This window comes from Convolutriloba macropyga, chromosome 13, assembly GCF_964194025.1.
Source record: "Convolutriloba macropyga chromosome 13, txConMacr16.3, whole genome shotgun sequence".
Lineage (NCBI taxonomy): Eukaryota > Metazoa > Xenacoelomorpha > Acoela > Convolutidae > Convolutriloba > Convolutriloba macropyga.
In genome coordinates, this window is record NC_134480.1 from 22,595,795 (window position 1) to 22,607,475 (window position 11,681).

Below are 11,681 nucleotides of genomic sequence, written 5' to 3' on the forward strand. Positions count from 1 at the left end.
CCAAAAGCAAATTGCAAATTTAAAATTGAGAATATGTTTTTTTTTAATTTTTAAGACATTTTTAAGATATCAAGAAGGAAAACAAATTTTTGAACGATCTTGCCAACAGCAAGTTAATGTTTGATAAAATAAAAATCATCTGAAAACTTATATACAAACTTTGCATAAGATAAATTTACGAAACTAATCAGAATCTATCAAAAAATAAGGCTGGAAAGTATGATTACGCACATTGCTCAATCGTAAAGTTTTTGAGTATTGAGTTGTAACATCCGCTAAGTGATCAAGCAATATGTTTTAGGGCTTTGAGAAAAGAGTTAGTGCGGTTTTTTTTACAAAAGTGAAAAAAAACTGCAAAAATAGTCAAAACTAAACTTCAGCCTTTAAATTCTTCTTGTTAAAAAGTCAATTTATGAAAACTTAATCCAAAATAGTTGAGCTAAACCCAAATAGAAACCCAAATGTCAAACAGTTTGAGCCTTGGAGATGACGCGAAAACGTGAACCTCAAAAAATATATCCGTACTTTATTTTGATCGATTTCCGAAATACCATTTTTTAGAAAAGTCAGTTTTGCTATAAATGACTGATTTGGCGCTGTTTTAACAAAAAATGCAAAATCAGCGTAGAAAACTTCACACAGGTTGATTACTCTTTGATGAAAGCAAAAATTGTAAAACATCCTGTTGAATTAATCTGCTCTTGATGAGCTTTCTAATGAATCCCTGTCACAATTTTCTACAGGAATTAAATCCATCGCAAGAAATTGACTTAGTAAAACCACACTCTCAAATTTTTTCCACTGCGGGGAAATTTAGATAGAAAAAGCTGAGATAACATGGAGAAAAGATCGTTAACGTACCTTGAGTGGTTCATGACGTATGAGCAGAAAGAAATTCGAGCTAAAAATTTAAAAATTGATGTTAAAAAATTGATGTTTTAAAAAACTAAAACTACAATTTGGGCATGGTACAATTTATTACCAATAAGTAAGTTTTAATCAGAATTTTAAAACATGCTCAGAATGTGTGGAATTTGAAAATACAATAACGTTAATGGACACTCTGATTTCATATTTTAAACGATGTCTGAAGCAAAATTTCCATTGATTTTAGCAAGTGGAAGCCAAACAACAGACATTTGGGAACAAAACAATAGAATTGTGAGAAATGAAAAGTTTTTTACTCAATTCAGATTTAACCCTTCATCTGTTCACACACTGAGAGAGCCCAGAGGGAGGTCAAAATTAACTCCACGAAGACCAAATGATAGAAAATCAAAATAAATTAAGGAAGCAAACAATTGAAGGAAATTTGGGAGAGGGTTTAGGAAAAAAACAGGGAAAAGTAACTTACCTTCTTTTTGAATGGAAGTTGGAATCACTAGCTGATAGCTGACGCTTTTCGATAGAATAAAATCTCTCAGGAGAAAAGCAAATTGTTTTGAGAGCGGGTTAAAGTAGTGAAAATTTACCCAAGGAGCGAAAACAAGAAAGAGAAAAAATTGCGACCAGTTGCTTAAGTTGATGACGCTGTTGAAGGAATGAAGAAATTTATTCTTGCGAATTCAATCACACTTAATTGTCAGAAGGGCCCACAACTTTCAAAGTGGGGGGAAGGAAGGAAAAAGATGGAAAAGTATATACTTTGTATACTACAGCTCTTTTCTTCACTCCATGTTGTGTAACATATACACGTTACGTTGTCCACCACAATTGTATAAAAGAAGATACCACAGCTACTGCAGGTTGCTAAGATAGCTCTGGTTCTACTTGGAATTTCTTAAGGCGATGATTGCTAAGATGAAATTTGAATTAGGCGAACCAAAAAAATTATGTTTGAATGTTTTTCTTTTGATATTTTGAAAATTTATTAACATGTTTCAAACAAAAAAAAGTAGAATAAGGAGAAAGATTTAGTTATTTTTTGCGAAGCAATTTTGATTTAAAATACGTAATGACATGTTTTTCGCATCTTTGTCCAAGTCTTTGACTGCCACGAAAAAGTATTATAAATAGTAAACACAAGATTAAATAACAAAACTGATTATGAGGGATTGGGTTAATTGTAGATTTTCAAGATGAAAAAAATGGCAACTGTAAACAAAGGCTCCTTCTTGGTGGCTTTCACAAATTTATTCAACAATTTTTTTAAAAAAATCTGATTGAAATCTAATTTTCTACGCTTAATCCATGCTAACAATTTCTTATCCCGGGCGGCTTTATCAAAAGACTACAGATTCGCCTTATATACGATTCGACTAATTTCAGTTAGAGCTAAATTATGCTAGACTATCCATAAAAAATTGCACCAACAAAAAGTTGGTCTCAAGTTGAAAAAGTAAAGCAAGCGCATCTGGGCCTGAATTCAGGCGAAAAAGATTCCTTTTCTTTCACTCTTTTAGGCAATGTTTTAAATATATGGATCACTTTTGAAATAAGCGATGCAAACACATGTAAAAAGTCTGAAAAGTTGACTTCCAAAATTCTCTTTTGATTTTTACAGCTATCATTATATATGCAAAAAAAGCCTCTGAAAACTTTTATTTTCCCTTTTTTGCGGTCGCTCTGCTGTTACCAGGGTTCATTTATGACCTGATTTCTCCCGGAAAAATTAGTTAAACCCCCAACCAGGCAAGGGGTAACGGGAAGCTACCAATTGAGAAAGCAGGGGAGCCGGGAGGGGGCTGGAAAAGGTATTTAATCTAATTTGGGAAGCCAAGTTGTAGGGAAAAATTTGTGGAAAAGTAAAGCGATAGCTAGGATGAAAGCTTTGTAAACTGTAAAAATGTAATGGTCGAGGATTAAAGATTTGCCATTTTAGTCAAATGCAAACGTACTAAGCGTTGTCTACTATTAACAGCTATGGAAAAGGAAAAGAAGGTTTAAATGGCTTCTGGCATATGAGGAGGGGTAGGAGGGGAGGGGTGTTATTGGGGGGCTAAAAGCATTCTCACAATATTAGCCCGAAGGGATAAAATGATAATCGGATTGGCGTGGCTTCGATGGCTGTGTTACATGACACTAGGTATTCACAACACTTGCTTGTAACCAGAATTGACTGATGCTCAACATGTACATGACTAAAGATAACGAGTTGAACAAAAAGGCATGAGCGCTACAAATTTCGACCCGTTAGAACTACTGCTCAGCAAAAAATATGCTGAAAACACTATTTAAAAACAGACTGCAAATGGGTGTGTTTTTATGAAAGGCTGCCGCGCGTGACAATTGAAATTTAAATTACACTGAAACAGTCTTCCTTCTTGAAAAAATGATTCCTCTGGAAAAAATGAAATCCAAATAAAATTTGTCATGTAACTTAAACGCAAATAATGAACGTTAGAAAACGTTTGAGGGTAGACAGTTTCAATTAATCTGCAAAAATTGTTCGTTAAAAGTTTGTAAACAATTATAAGCAAGACTGTTTGCGTCAGAGTGCCCGTATTGAAAAAATCAGCATACTACTAAACAAAGTAAAAATTCGAGAACTACTTTTGCATCTACGAATTAATTATTGTACTGCGCAGGGTTGAGACGAGCCGAAGATGAGTTGAAACAGAACTTGCCTGCCATTAATCGATCAAGCATCAAAATTGGTTCTCTAACTGTTTTAGACCACCTATCCAAAAAAGAGAACAGGAGTGACGTCTCAAAGAACAATTTCCTCTGAAGAAAAACGTGGAAGACAACTGCTCTGCAAACCGCAAAACAAAGAATTTTTCAACCAATAAGTTCACACCAGCACTCAAAATAAAATAGTTATATTATATAAAAAAGCGTTATTATTTAGAATTAAAATCTCTACTTTTATTGGTGATGAGCGAGCAATCAATTAATACGAAAGCGATAAGGCAAGCATTTTCATACGCGATAAAAAATTGTGTGGATTGTGTGGATACCATTTTTTCCCTATGCACACAGCTAGCTCCTAAAAAATAATTTGAATGGTTGATTTAAAAGCATAAGATTTTGTTGTTACTAGGTGAAATTGAAAGTCTCATGCTGCTTATATTGATCGGAGCAACAAAATAAAACCCAAATTAATCTGATTCGTAAAACTGAAGTTTCGGTCATCTTTGACATGCATATTGATTATCCAGGAGCAAAAATTGGGAAGTAAAAACATATCAAGAAGCCAAATTTAGTGACGCAAGCGGACAATATTCCTACATAAAATGTCATTTTGTGGTCAAGAATTAATCAAAACTTGATCTATTTTTTTATTTAAGAAATAAAATAGATCATAGTCGAGAAATAAACTCTTAAATAAAATAGATCAAGTTTTGATTCCAAAAACTCTATTTATTTTGTTTTCTTCTTCGAGTACTCCTCTTAGGGGACAGCAAAGTCATTACAGTACAATTAGAAATCTGTAATATTTTGTTAGAGTACTGATAAACTTGTTATATAGGCTGCTCAAGAAAATTTACTTCGCGTAAATTATCTGATAGTTTTTTATGTCTTCCTTTGAAGAAACACAAAAGCCAGAGGAGCAACTAATTAACTGTTTGAAAGCAAAACTACGGCTGAAACTAGGTAAAATTGAAACTAACAGTAGCGCAGGATTGTGCAATAAAAAACAGTTGAGATAATTGTAGATTCAGTAGTTCCATATTTTTAAGTGAAGAAAACAAAATTGCTTGACAACAAAAAATTAAACCTTGTTGAATATAACAATAACCTATGGCATCGTATCAATTAGTAACTTCGCCAGAAAAAACGCAAACTTAAAATAAGTCATTCTCAAAAAAGTTTAAATAACTACCATGGAGCGAGCAATTCTCATGGTTACATAAAAAAATAGAAAGAACAGAACTCAAGGTTTCTCAAGACCAAAAATCATAACGAAGTCAAATACTAAACGCAAAAGTTGGAAAACGTGTAGATTACCGAAAAGTTGCGTGAAGGTGCCAGAGAAAAAGAAATGACCTATCAGTAAAATTTGAAAAAGACAAACTCTTGTTTTCCGACTAAGCCGAAAAAGACTTTCTGTGTTAAGAAATTAAAAGGTTAGCTACAAAGACTCGAAAAACCCTGCGAAATATGAGTTTGATCAGCAGGAGTTCAACAAATAGCAGAAATATTTTACAAACTTTTTGAACCAATGTTCTTTCAAAAAAGTCAATTAATCAATTTTATAAGACCACAAAAACATTAGAAATTTTTGGTGGAAGACAAGGAGTGAAGAGCAAAAAAGAAACCTAATATAAAATGGCAAGAATTGGCATTTCCTCATGAGAAAAATATCTGGGTTTCCAAAACATCTCAAAACATAAATACAGGAAACTTTCCATTTCAATTGCCATTCGCGAGAAAAACATCAAGATATATACAAGAAAAATTTTTCTGAAAGCATAAAAATTTTACAAAGCTTTTTAGTGTTTTCATGGAATTTGTTAGCGATTTAACTGTTTTATGACTCAGTTTCAATTCAGCAATTAATTGAGATCTCTATTTTCGTAACACAACTGATCGATCCAAACCTATATGAATTTCGAACACATTCAAGTAAACAGGAATGACGTACCAAACTGCCACAGATGCGGACAATGAATTGTGGCAAAAGAGCCGTTACGTTTGGTCCGCCCAGCAGGACATTGTAATAAAAATTGCTATCTAATCTAATGAAGAGATTACCAAAGGAACACAAAAAATAGTAATTGCGTGAATCAGCCACAAAACGTGAAGTAAGCCACTAGAAAGGCTCAGTTTAAGAAACAGGTCGAATATGGATTCAATTTACCAAAACAAGTCAAATTGGATAAGCAAAAAAAGCAGGAGACACAACATTTCAACATATTCGGCCAGGAACCACTTCAATTGTTACTAAAAAATTAGGTACACAATTTCACAGCAAATGTTCTTGTATACACGCACATGGAGAGTCCTCAAAATGTAAGTCTAGTAAAACCTTTCAATTCAGCTACCTGAAAACATTTTTCAAAATAAAGTTTCCTGATTTCGTAAACTTGTTCAAAGAGTAGAAACATATTGGAATTCGGAGACCAAACCAAATCTTGTATGTGTACCAAACCCAATCATAGGATGACCAAATGTATCAAAAAGAAAATATGGTTATGTGTCGATTTTCCATCAAAAGCCTGATCAAATGAAGTCTGAAGAATGGCTAGCGAAAAAAAGCATTGGCTCGGGAGGGGTTTTCTCTCAACAAAGATAAACACAAGGAAGACGATCAACGCAACAAAATGACAAAAAACAAAGAAACATTTGATACAAACATAAAAAATCACTGCAATTACAAACGTGAAATAAACAAAGAAAAAAGTCATTACTATCCACTGACTGATAGCACTCATAAAACTGGGAAACGCCGCATTATTCTAAAACATGAGCGTTAGAGATAGACAGTGAGAAAAGTAAGTATATTTCAAGGACATCTGAGGAAAAGGCATGCACGCAATCAAAGGTAGCAGAGCAAAAAACTCACTCAAACAACCAAATGTTTGCTTTTCAAAATTTTATGATTAATTACTACAATTCGCAGTCTTTTTTTGATCGAGAAGACTATAAGCAACAAAGACTAAATGACTGCAAGGTTCGAACACGAAGTAAAACTTTCCCCGTTCAAACTTATTTAGAATGTGTAGTCAGTGTTATCCTAAAAGCCAAAAGAAGACAAAGAAACTGTACACATGCAATAACGGTTTACGCATCACATCAAACTGACCAATCAACTAAAACTCAACCTTGGAACAGCAATATTCAATGACTCAATATTCCAAAAAAATAGTGTGAAAATGTTTTATCAAGACTCAATAGATAGGGTCTTCAGAAAAGTTTTGTATAAATTCTACTGAAGTCAGAAATGCGAAATATTATCAAAACGGAATAGTATTGGCAGCACCATCAATTAGTGAATTGCAACAATTTAGTAAGTTTGAAATGCGTAAAAAATTTCATTTTTCACATTGGTTGATTGGAACTAATTCTAGATTTTGTAAGAGACCAATAACCCTGATAGCCGAGATTCATGCAACGTTTCTGCATGTGAAAGTTTCCAAACACGACAAAAAGGTGCTTGAAGTTTTTATAGAGACCAAACAATAATTATAGATACACGTATGCTAGTACAAACCCCACGGTTTTGAAGCAAAATTTGCAACGTGCTCGATTTATGCTCCGAACACTTTGGGCATCGATCAGGAAAGAATGATTCCTATAGCAGCAAAAACAGTTCACAAAACCCAATATATGGATAATTTCATCGAACAGTAGCTCTGTAGAAACTCCATTGGAAGGTATCGGAGTGTTCAAACAGCCCCAAGCTCTCTCTGAAGACACAAATTTCTTTACAATAAAAGACAATTAACAACAAGGGAGCCAAAAAGTTATTCCGGGAGAACTAAAACCAATTAGTCATGACTAAAAAAATTATATTGAACCGTATACAGAAGTATCCCAAGTGCTGGGACTGCAATGGATTTTTACTGACGATTCATTTGAGATTTCCATAAAAGTTTCAACTACAAAACACATATATCCTGCTGTTAGTCGCTTAGGTATAATAACAAATTCTTTTGTTTCTTCCGCTCAATCTTCACATCATAGAACTGATAAGAGGAAATTGAAAGGAAACATAGACAACAATGAGAAAATGAGGCAAAACCTAGCACCTCTAAAAGCTTTTAATATAAAAGGATGAACTTCCTATTATGATTGAAATAAGAATCGATAGAGGATACTTCTTCACCGAAAAGATCAAAATTGAGCTTCATGAGTTTGCTGAGGTCTCCCAAGGCGCCATTTGTTCAATTTCCTAGCTACGGTCACCTAAAGCAGCATCCAACGGAGCTTATGTTTGTAATTGAAAACAGAAAAGTTGCTCCAATGCTACACCTGCCTTCTAAAACATTGAGCAGCTGTAACAGCAGTGAGATTAAGACAACAAATTTCGAACGAACAAGAGATAAAAGTAACCAACTGCATTTTTTGGAAACCAAACTATAGTCATACAATGAATACATAGCGCTCACCACAAACAGCAACTATTTTTATCAAATTAACTGCAGGCGATACGGGATCATATCACCATTTTCAGCAACCAAGCCATTTGTGACACAAGACTTCATCACTGTGGAACTCACTGGTTGTATGAGCAATTTAACTCTAAATTTAGAGGTTTTTTATCCAGCAGGTCTTAGGCAGACTTTTCAGCCTTCCATTTGTTTCCCTATCAGATTGAACTGGTGCACAAAAATAGATCCCGTATCGTGTAATCTTTAGTAAGTGAAGTCCAGCTTTTTATTGGAAAAATATCGCTGAACAAATAGTTATTGATTTTTAAACGTAACTGTAGCGGTAATTCTGATGTATAAACACAAAGGCAAATTGCAAAAGTGTGCTGTGCGTACAGAATTTGAATCAGCGAAACAACCTCACCGATGTGAAGCTTTTCTTGTTGAAAATGGGGGAGCAGCCATTCCAAAAAACTAAAATCAGATTTAAAATTTATTGATCTCATTTAATTGTTGTCTTTAAAGAAACATAACAAATTCACAATCTTTTTTTCGGAGTTTTTTTATGGAGTCAAAAAAAATCATCTTCCTCTCCCACAAAGAAATCTTATCAATCTGTTCAGCTAGTACCTCAATCTTATTCGATGCCTATAACTTTTGCTCATGATGTTTTCAGTGAATCATTTAGTTCCGATAAATAATTTCTACATTTTTTATTTGTGTTTAAAGTCGTATTCATTGGATTCAAAAAGGTCGGCGCTTTCCCCAATGTAGCCCCCACACACACTCACTCACTCAATCACTCGCGCACATTCAAGCACACACACACATAAATAAATACACATATATAAATATAAATATAAATATACCTCAGAGTCTGGTAGAGGGGGTATAACGGGTGTGACCCAAAAATTCCATCGAAATTTTTTTAAAAAAAACTATCAAATTAACAGCATGGAAACGATCAAAGTTTTGAAATATAGCAAGAGTATAGCTGAATAGAGAGTTAATTTTTTCGGTATATCACAAACTCTTGTTGCAAAAGTTGTATTTGAATTCACGGTTTACTGAATTCAAATACAACTTTAACAACAAAAGAAACATCAAGAACGAAGTCGCTAATAGACTATCTTATATGCGAAAAGTTTTTCAGTTCCCAGACACTAGACTCGATTCTAAAAAGTGATCACTTAGCCACGCTTACTTTAATTGATGAAACCGTTAAAAATACAAAAAGAAGCTGTCAAAAAATTGTGTTTGATAAAACAAACTACTCTAAAAAGGCTTTTTCCCTGGATGTTGGAAAGATAAATTGGAGATCATTTTAGGTATCAGAAAATCCTAAAATCATGTATAAAAGCTTTTGCTCGTCATTGGAAACGGTAATTAAAAAGCATGCTCCACAAAAGACCGTCTTCATACGCCATGACAAGCCTAAACTAACGCTACATCAACAATGGATATTACAAAATACAGTAAAAAATTTGCAAAGATATCAAAATGTTTTGAAGCAGGAAAATGAAAAACATTTGCTAGATGTGTTTCAAATCTCAAAAAGTGCAAGAGAAAGGTTGAATTCTATAAACGAAATCAGAATCTGTGAAAAAACACAGACAGAAAAACCAAGACTCAAAAACAGTTTTGGAACGGTTTTGACCAATGGAAATGATATTGCCAATCTTCTCAACTTTAAATTTTCAGCGTTAGGTAAATATTTTGGTAAAAACGAACAGTATCAATTCTGTAATAATGCGCGCCACAGTAACAAATTTGTATTCAGGTATACGACAACAAGGAGATATTTGATATACTCAACAATTTAAATGTTAAAAAACCGTTGGGTCCATCACTCATTCCAGCTTGGGGTTTAAAATATGCAAGAGAACACACAGCTGAACCTTTCTGTTTTTTGTTTAACCAATTCTTAACTGAACAACGCTTTCTTCACAACCTTAAGTGTGCCCACGTCTTGCCTCTATTCAAGAAAGATGATGCTGAAGATCCGATAAATTATATAGCAATTTCGCTTACTGGAGCTCTAGCTAAAATTTTCGAAATCCTTCTTCGGGATCAAAAATTAGCTTATTTAAAGAAGAATAAGTTGCTTGCAACAACATAGTTTGGATACAGAATAAAAATGTCAACTACATATGCTCTTTTATATTGCTCTGAAAAAATTAGATATGATCTCAATAAAAAAACATCGTCACAGGAGCTGTTTTAGATCTATCAAAAGCTCTTGATTCGATATCATATCCTACTCTTCTGCACAAAACTAAACTTTGATTTTAGTGAACAAGCAAGTACAATTCTAAAATCTAATCAAGAAAGCAGTGTTTAAAAAGTCAAATTCTTGAAGTTTGAAACAAAATGGATAGCACTTAACCGTGGAGTACCACAAGGTACTGTGCTGGGCCTACTGAGCAATACAATCTTGCACAGGTACTGTGTTGGGCCTACAATCTTGAAAAAAGTATTGCTTAACTCATTCTCTTTTTCAGGAAAAATGAGTTAAAAGTAAATGAAATCAAAACCGAATTCATTATTTTTGGAGCCCTTAAAAGGAACAAAATCGAAGAAAAAGTTGTCAGAGGATGTACAGTTCTCGGAAAAGTTGTGAAAAACTTGGGAGTTCATTTTGACTGCAATCTTTCTTTCGATGAAGAAATAAAAAATGAACTAAGAGAAATGGCTGTTGGCATAAAGGTCATTTACTCCATCAAAAACATATTTCCAGAAAAAAACTAGATCTGCTTTACTGAACGCTCTTGTTTTAAGTCATCTGCATTATCTAATTGTTCTGTTCTCAGGACATAAAAAATCACTTTGAGTTACTCTAAATAACCAACTGAACTGGGGATTAAAGGCATGTTTCAATAGAACCAAATTTGACAGGACCACTGCCACTGATCTAAAGATCAAACACAAAATCTTACCAGTAGAATACCTCATAAAGTATCGGGTCATTATAAATTTTATAAAGCTTCTAAAAGCAGATCTACCAACTTTCGATGAACTCAAGTTAGCCTCCCTAAGTGTTAAAATGAATGACCGTACAAACAAGCTGTCATTTGGAGCAAACCAAAAATATATAATGCAAAACTTTTTCAAAAAAAGCAATTGACTGGTATAACGATTTGCCTCTCAACTCGAGGCGGAATATCCCTAAAAAGCGGGCTCTCAAAACTACAATAAAAAATCATTTCTGGAATGAGTTTCTAAAAGACCCAACGGTTTCTGAATTGAATTCTAATCTCAAATCTTTCAAGTTGAATCTTAATTTGACTTAATTTTAGGGCGTCATTTAGTCTTCTATGAAATGTTAGTTGGAGGATTATTATTTTTTTAAAAAATTTTCTCTTTTCTTGAAAATGTTAATTGTAGAATTAGCATTTTTCAAAATTTTTCTCAATTATAATTCATCTCTCTTAATTTGTCGATATTTTAGCACATTGTAAATTTAGCACATTGTCCCAAGGCACCATTTGTGGAATTTCTGAGCTACAGTCACCTAAAACAGCATCCAACGGAGCTAATGTTTGTAATTGGAAACAGAAAAGTTGCTCCCATGAAACACGTTTCAACCTCTGCCTCCTAAAACAACAAGCAGCTATCACAGCAGTGAGATTAAGATAACAAATTTCGAATGAACACGAGATGAAAGTGAACAACTGCCATTTCTGGAAACCAAACTATAGGCATACA

The 11,681-nt window shown here is 33.7% G+C and overlaps 2 protein-coding genes across 4 annotated transcripts in view; one reads left to right on the top strand and one right to left on the bottom strand.

The window, feature by feature from the left end:
* LOC142351995 (uncharacterized) overlaps nt 1-11,681 on the bottom strand; it is a 100,320-nt gene that overhangs the window by 77,028 nt on the left and 11,611 nt on the right. Inside the window, exon 1 of one of the 3 annotated variants that reach the window (XM_075404294.1) lies at nt 1,355-1,695. The exons of 1 other annotated variant lie outside the window; for it this stretch is intronic. The gene's annotated coding sequence lies outside the window, so the exon portion shown is untranslated. Of the gene's footprint in view, nt 1-861; nt 976-1,354; nt 1,696-11,681 lie in introns of those variants that run through there. One more of the 3 variants, XM_075404304.1, reaches the window with a different exon arrangement.
* Nucleotides 1-11,681, top strand: part of LOC142351998 (oligosaccharyltransferase complex subunit ostc-like) — a 158,377-nt gene that overhangs the window by 45,072 nt on the left and 101,624 nt on the right. The gene's annotated exons all lie outside the window — the stretch shown is intronic.